Source organism: Seriola lalandi, unplaced genomic scaffold (assembly GCF_002814215.2).
Source record: "Seriola lalandi dorsalis isolate HSWRI2012SDOR001 ecotype SW California unplaced genomic scaffold, Sedor1 jcf7180002054356, whole genome shotgun sequence".
Taxonomy (NCBI): Eukaryota; Metazoa; Chordata; class Actinopteri; order Carangiformes; family Carangidae; genus Seriola; species Seriola lalandi.
The window spans coordinates 15,700-24,317 of record NW_019524909.1 but is presented as its reverse complement, the minus strand read 5'-3'; positions in this window follow the sequence as shown (position 1 = coordinate 24,317).

The window sequence follows — 8,618 nt, the reverse complement described above, 5'->3', positions numbered from 1 at the left end:
CCCTCATGGTTGTATGCCCCCGCCAACCAGCCATGTTACAGGAAATATGGTCACAATGTCTCCATCCTGAGTTAAAGGCAGAACATGATGATGTCACAGTAAAGTTGACCTTTTACCTTTTTGATATAAAATGTCATCACTTAATTTTACCCTTATAGACATTTGAGTAAAATTGTGTCATAATTAGTGAATGAATTTGTGCATTATGGCTAGAAATGTATTTTGTGAGGTCACTGTGACCTTGACCTTTGACCACCAAAATCTAATCAGTTCATCCTTGAGTCCTAATAAATGTTTGTGCCAAATTTGAAGTTCCTTCAAGCTGTTGCTGAGATGTTGCGACAACGAGAATGGGACAGACAACCCAAAAACATAATGCTTCCGGCCCTGACTGGCATAATAATTAAACAATACTGGTGATATATAATGTAATGTTACCTGCTGTTGGTGTGTTTTAGGCCAGCGTGTTACTGTTGGGAGGCTAATGTCGCTGTTTCTGTACCAGAGAGTTGTGTAGGAAGAGTTTTAGTTGCATTAGTGCATTGTGGATGTGAGTTGAACTGTTCTGCTGAGCTGCATGTCAGTAACAAGAACTGTGTGAAGAGTTGTAAAGAAGTGAGCTTGATAAAGAGAAATGTTAGTTACCAGTTGTAAAAAACACTAAATGCAACATTCACTCTTCTCCTTTATTTTGAAGAAGCATCAAATGGCCTTTGAGGATATTTACTAGACAGGATGCAGGTATTATGTTTAGCCAGTCCTATCTTATGAAGGTGAACACTGTTGTACGCCGTGATCAAATGAATAATAAGGCCAGAATGTGCTTGTCTAATTTCCTGTGATTAATGGAGCTGCTGGAAGCGGAAGATGAAGAGCAGAGCCGTCCAGGGGAAACACTCCGCTGTACTTACACTTCATTATTGTTACAGCACGTCTTCTCGGCTGTCAGACAGAATTACACTGAAGAGCTTCAAATGACAGACGGGGGTTTGTAGAGATTAACAGCACTTTAAAAGTTTCGACGGTGCACACTGTGGGTATTAACTTGTGAATCATCAAAACAGCAGAAACAAATAGCAGAAACATAGGTAGTGCTCTCCTGTATGTAGCAAACCCCATAAACAAATCCAATACACTTACCCAGGTCACCCCAGACACAGTGACTATAACACTTCAGAGATGATTGAGATATGAAACCTTTCACTCGTCTCGCCTAACATCTTGTCAAATGTGCTACAAGGGGGGAAAAAAAAAGTGTGCACTGTCTTGTAAAAGTAGTTTTCGTTCGCTTGTGGGACTTCTCAGCAAATGCTCGGTAATGTTACGAGACTCCATGAAACACTCCAGCAGCTCTAAATCTGCCAACGTAATGTAAATTCTACAGGTCTGGCCAACCATTAAATTCCTCAAGATATAAAATACCAGGGACGGGAGCAAAATGAAGACCTTAGGTGTTTTCTTCCCTCTCTCCCCCTCACTCTTTCGACCAAGTGAAAGTTTAATTAAAAGATATCATCTTCACTCGGAGCCCACTCCTGCTGCTAAGTCAGGAGGTTATCTTCTGTGACTGCTACTCAGAGACCACTGCAATGACTGCGGGTTGGAGCTCAATGTGCCGACCATTATGTCTGTACAGGGAGTCTGTAGAGCAATTACTGACATTACCCACTGAAGCTTGTGCTGTCTCTGGTCACTTTGAATGCGTTTTGTGAGAGGCGTGTTAATGTCACTAAAAAAGGAGAAACACAACATCTCAATTAGGAGAGTACCTTTTGTTAAAGGTGCACTACGTTCGAAGTAAATACCAAACGAAACAGAGCAGGCTCGCCCCCCCTCCCCCCCATGTTTGCACCGGACTGGGAGCCCTTCTGCCGGCCGAGTTCTTGCCACCTTTGAATCGATTCCCCAATATAAATGTGAGTCTTTGTTCGTTCCTTCTCCATTTCTTTCCTCCTCGCCGTATATTCATCCGAACGTCTTTTCTTTGGTCGTGTCCGTGCCTCGGCCGTTTCCCAAAATATATCGTTGACCTTGTTCACGGCGCCGTCCAGCTATCTACTCTCAGATACTCACGCTGCTCTATCAACTCTGCTCACTGGGGCTAGCTGGTTAGCATTGGTAACTTCCGAGGAAGAAAGGAAGCGATAGAATCTACGGTGGCCCTGAGAGGTCAAGGCACCACAACTTCAGAAAACACATGCAAACAGACAGAACACAAACAAATTCAGGAAACATCTTCATCAATTTGACAACACATGAGCTGCAAATACTCACAGCACAACGTATTTCCAGGTGACACAATAAAGTGATGAACCTGGCTGTGACGCACTTGTATGGATGTATTATAATACATGTATTATTCCCTTTGGAACTACAATTTCTCAACCGTTGAACTACACATAAGCGCGCCTACGACCGACACTGTATTACTCCACAGATCTATTTGAGGCTTGTATGTAGCTCACTGATCCACTGCAGGTAATTCACTTACTATAGATAATTACATCACACAACCCCATGTCAAATAACCCCAACTATCGCTTTAAGCGCTGACACGACCTGGGCAAAAATCGTAGACGTGGAAAATGAAACTGTATATACACTTGACGCTTCCACCTGATTCAGCCGGTGGTGACATTAGTGGGCTCATTAAAAACTATCATGATATTGATGTGGGCGATCAAAAACCCATAAAGCAGCGCACGCCTATACCTAAATCATAAACCTCGATCATGGTGTTGCTGTTCGAGGTTGTAGTCCCAGCAGCTATACTTCACTACTTGTTCCCAAATCTGATCAGACTATCCTAGTTTGAACAGCGTCACCAAACCACATTCTTTTCCACTCCCGTGCAGGGACGTCCGTAAATCTCATTTCCTAGAAGGATAATGGCAAGTAATGCCAATTGGTGTGAGAATTGCACCAGCCACAATCATGTGTAGTGTTCTCAACTCAGGTATTTAGATGATATCGCAGCCTACTCATCAACTTGGTCCGAACGTGTGTTTGTGCACCGCAAATGTGAGTTTGACAAGGCCGTTGTGACCTATTAGGGTAAACAGGTGAGACAGGGTTTGTGTGTGAGCCTTGTCTCTGCCAAGGTGCAAGCAGTATCAGATTTCCAAGCTCCCAAAATGCTCCGTGAGCTCCACCGTTTTCCTGGAGATGGTTGGATATTACTGTGCGTTCTGCTGATGTTTCTGCCCCCATTGAAGCGCTTACTAAGTCCAAACGAACCCTTGAAGTGGTGAGAGGAGTGTTGGAGTGCGTTTGATGAGGCCACATCTTTCCTCCTGCAATGCACATACTCGAGACTTCACCCATCTGTTTAACCGTGAAGCTGATGCCTGATGATCCTGCAGGAGGATGCCCGCGGTATTGATCATTTCTTCAAAAAAAAAGAACATCAAGTGCACTATAGTGCTACTGAGATGGAGGCTTTATGCTTGTTCTGTGCCGACTTCTTCTCTGAGCACAACCCACTTGTGTTTTTTCACTCAGATGCAAAAGCAGCAACAGATGTGATGGGCTCTATTGTCGCAAGACTTTTGATATGGGTATTTGTCATAAAAGGATGAAAGGTTTGGAAAACGTTGTGGCCGGCGTGCTATCTGGATCTTAATTTAGACATTTTGTTAAGGGGGAAATGTTTGATTTTTTTTATTGTGACTCTGGGTCATTAGTTTGACAGCTCTCCCTCTCCTCCTCCCTGGTGTGTTCAATCAGTGTGTGATGTGGTGCAGGTGTGTTCCAAGTACCACTGGCTGATTGGCTGACGGGAGGATTTAAACCTCAGCAGGTGCCAACCCTCACCCTGCCCCCTCTCTCTCCTTCGTCTCCCAACAATGGAGGCCATCAGGCTGCACTTAGACGTGGCTGTCAGTAATATTGTCTAGTTTGTGAGCTTTCATGTTTGCTTCATGGTAGCTATATGTGTTCGTTAACTTCAAACATACCATTTTGTACATAACTGACAAAACTAGAAAAAAAAACATCACTTGAATACTGAGCATTTCCAACAGTATATGAAGTAAAACCTGATCACATGCCAGAGAAATGAGACTGGAGGCTGAAGATGAGTCGGGATAAAATGGTAAATAAATCAACTAAGTACACAGAACAAAAATAGGGGGAAAATGAACTACTTGATGCTGCTTGACTGCTTTTACATGCAGCTCAATTGTTTCCCTCTCCAAACTGTCAGGATGTGAAAGGTAAAGAAATACGGTGGATAATACATTAGAAGGACACACTAACTGATATGCACTTCTCTCACCTTGCGGCTGCGTCACATGGTCTCGAGATGTCTGTTGATGTTACGCTATGATGACGTCTGTTGATGTTATATTGACATCATACCGGCAACATCACGTAAAACTGACACCTTCCACTACAGGTGTCTCTGTCTAGGCTAAATCTGAATATGATAGACGTAAAAAAATTAAATATATTATTTTTTTAACCATTTTGCAGCTACATGAGGAGAAAGTGACATTTTCTGTCATTAATAAATCAAATTGATTAATAATGAAAAGAAACTGAACATTCCAGTAACCTGCAAACTCTATGTCGAGAGACAGAGCTGCAGCGACATTAACCCCATTTTCATTTCCAACTAAATAACATCTTACTGACGTTACATTGACGTCTGGTGCCAGAAACCATTTATTATCAGGAATTTGCCTCTGATCCTTTGTCACTTGATCATGCATTGTGAATCTTTATCCTGTGTTTGTCAGTTTAGGTGTGGTGGCTGTGTGTGTGTGTGTTCACAGTCGTAACCCAGCGATGGCTAATTGACATTGTTATGTTAGCAGACTTATGGCTTTGGTCACCGTGCCTCACAACTAGAATACCTGCTATGTCAAATTGAGGTTCACATTAGACTGACACTGAATTTCAGTCACCCGACATCACAGCCTTTTATAATGTATTATTGGGGGTATTAAAGTGAATACAGAGATACATAATTACGAGTGTTTCCCATTGTTTGTGATAACAGGAACACCCCCAGGCCCTGGAAGAAGGCCTTGAGAACAAGAACATCAAAACTTTGTCTCTGTATAGAAAATAACAATAGCAAATTATAGTGTAAAAATATATCACATATTTAAAACATTCAAATATTTATGAAGATTAATCATGTATACTTTCAAATAAAAGAAAAAGGGAAATTTTATGAACAGCCCTGAGATTAACTAACTTTTTAAATAAATAAAAGAAGAAGTTTTGGGGATGGGGGACAACCTACATTCAAACAAATATCAATGATGGTGGCCAGCTGGGTAATGTTAGAGTTAATAGTAGACTCACACTACAGCTGTTTTAGCTAAGACTACATTCAGTACACTTTCAACATAAGAATATTAAACAGCCTTGAAATATATGTAAAACTAATGTTCAGCTATCATTTAGTCATGCATCCGTTTATTTGATGTAAAAGAGTAAAAGCTGAAAATGAACATTTTGGGGATAGTGGATGTTTATAGTAAATGTCAGGGGAAATCAGAAGCAGAGATGCTATAAAGTTGCCCATTTTTTTTACATTAAATGAACAGTTTTTTTACCTTTTTGTATATCTAGCTTGTGTCCAGCAGTGAGCTTGATGCTTCTGTTGGAGAGTAAGAAGAGCAGCTCTGCTGTTTTACTGCTGACTGGCGTTTAGCCTGTGGAGGTTTACAGATGCTGTTTACTTCACCCTCAGGCTGGATGACAGCTCGCCAACATGAGTGACAAATGTGGAGGTGAGAACTTCACCGACAGGAGAGAGAGGCAGGAGTGGTGTTACACTTTCTACCTCCAAAGGTGAAAAGTTTAATTGTGGTGTTTAAACCAAATGCAAAGCAAGTGAAGCGATAGTTATCACTGGTAAATATGTGTATACTACCAGAATATGCAGAGGGCTTGTGCATTAAATTAAAAATAAATTGGTTGGTTGTTCTGGGGGCCCTTGAATGGCGATGATACAGGGCGGACACTTGAGGAGGTGCAGCCAGGAGTCTTAAAGGTGTAATGTGTAAGATCGTGCTACTTGCTCCACCTCCATAGGGGGCAGCATTTCACCTCTTCACCCCTGTCCAGTTAATCATGTAGTTGTTTTCCCATGTTCCTTATAATTTATTATTTATGTGCATTTATTGTCGATAGTTAAAATTAGTGATGGAAAAGAAACAATTTATGAGTACTTGTAATGCAAATAGTATGTTTTTAATCACCTATATAAATATGAAGGCAAGGGGATACTGCATGACACATGGGTGTCAGGCTACAGCAGCATGAGGGAGGGATGATGACATCATCACAAAGGCAGAATCAGTAATAAGGTTTATTGCCAGGTAGGTTTTTACTTACAATATATTTGGCTTGTTGTTTGGTGCAGTATCCAATAAACATATTAACAGGAAATAACAATAAAAAGGTAAAATATTGCAACAGTCAAAAAGAGAAATATACATACATACACATTAAAAAATAAAACTATGCACCAAAGTGTTGACAACTCCTGCTGAGCAGGATATGCAAAAGATCACATTACAGACAATATGTGTTCTGTGCAGGGATAATATTTTTAATTAATACAAGGTGTTACTGTAATGTAGTTGTTGATGGTTGATGAGGCCGGACGCAGAAGAAAAGGCAGGTGCTGGTCCATCACTGGGAGGACTGGACTGGAGTTCTGGTCCTGATACAGACAAACATGTGAGAGGACAATTAGGTTAGATCATACAGGTTCTTTTTATTCAAATGTGTGTGTGTGTGTGTGTGTGTGTGTGTGTGTGTGTGTGTGTGTGTGTGTGTATAATAAATATTTATGCTAAAATAAATACAGTATTAGGTTCTGGATCAAACAGTCTCTTTGTCTCACTTGTAAAAGAAAAGTTACTGATGCATCTATCTGGACAGCAGCCGCAGGAACAGGCTAAATTCTGCTACATCGCTAAAACATCTGTCGACATCATCAATCATACATTTATGCCACTTTGAAGTGTTTGTCAGTACGGTTTGTCATTTGCACTAATGATACTTTTCGCTACAGACCAACATCAGATGTGACTCACCAGTCTAACAGAAAAGTCTCATCTCTTTGCTCACCCAGAACTGTCTCCTGCGGCGGAAAAACACACCAGCATTCACCCATGTTTTGCTTCTATGCAGTTGAACGTGGTTTCTTGTCAGAGCGGTCCTTCGGGATGGAGATGAGGATCGTTTTCTAGGCGCCTCAGCCATCTGTGCGCCTCTGTGATGCTTGTCAGCAGCTTTTTTTTTTCTTTTTTTTTTTTTGTCAGAGCTTTAGCATAACTTCAAGCTCAAGCGGAAGCTCTTCCACTCCGTGAGACTGAGGGCAGACCAGACGCTACACTGACTCACACAGCATCTAGTGTCACAAAGTGGTTTTACAACACGGTCCAGGACGCGGCTAGTTGGTTAGCATGCTCATTTCAATAGATATCACTTGGTCATGACATCATCACTGTGGTTCCTTCACATACTATTGATGGTGTTAGTTCTTTTTTTGAACATTTTAAACAAAAATTCTGGCCAGATTTTACACACTACACCTTTTTAAGTGGGAGCTCAGACAGGACTCTGCTGAAACTTTGTTTCACAAAGACGCAACACACTTCACCTGAGTCTCCATTACTTCTCTCTGCTCTGTGTGCTGATTCTGTTCCTGTGTTTTTCCAGAACACTCAGACTTCAGGCCACTGGGAGAATGTTCTTCCACCTCATCATCCCTGACAGACATTTTTTCATCCTTCAACTTTCGGGCACCCTGCAGCAGCAGAGGTAGAGGTGGCGGGGAAGCAGGGCCCAGGACGGCTCAGCTGTGGGTTCTCCCTCCCTCTCATAGATGGAGGTCCTGGAAGCAGACAGCTGACTCTCCTCTGTCTGCGTCCTCACTGGTGAGATGATCTGCTCTCTGCAGTGCAGCCTTCTCCTGTGAACCTCCTGTGCCTGCAGAGTGAACACAGCTGATAGTGTTGGACTAACATTAGATATGTGATGGTGTGTTCACAGCAGCTGGTGAAGATAGTGAAGGTTATAATCTCTGAGTGAACTGTAAAGTAAAGAGACTGACCACTGAGAGAGGGTAGAATAGTGATACTAATAACATCCACATATGTTCCAGGTTTCCTTTAATTAAAAAACACTCAATTAGTAATTTTGTCTAGTTTGAAACAGACATGTTGCCTATTTGGTGTCAAAACCTATAAAAGACAGCTGTGACAAATGTTTGAAATATAGTGCAATGGCTCATCTTGCAGTGCACGATGCACAGAAAGGGGGTTAGAAAGTCAGAAAGTTGTGTAGTAGTCTGTCCTCCAGTTACAGATGATGCTGTGACGTGTTTTTTGCACTAAGCTTAACATCAAACCACTTTTTTTTAAATTCTGTCTATAAAATCCTCCGACCCAACTGAATTAACAGCATTTGTGACTTCTCCCATGCAGCACTTTTTCAGGCTCTCCCTGAGCCCCACGATCTCCTCCACCTCTGCCTGACTGATGTGGCCCTTTGGAGGTGGCCAGGGACTGCGGCTGTGGTGGAAGCTGCTGCGAGGGATCCAAAGAATCCAGCAGGTACTACTCATCAACTCCCTCATCAACAGCCCCCCC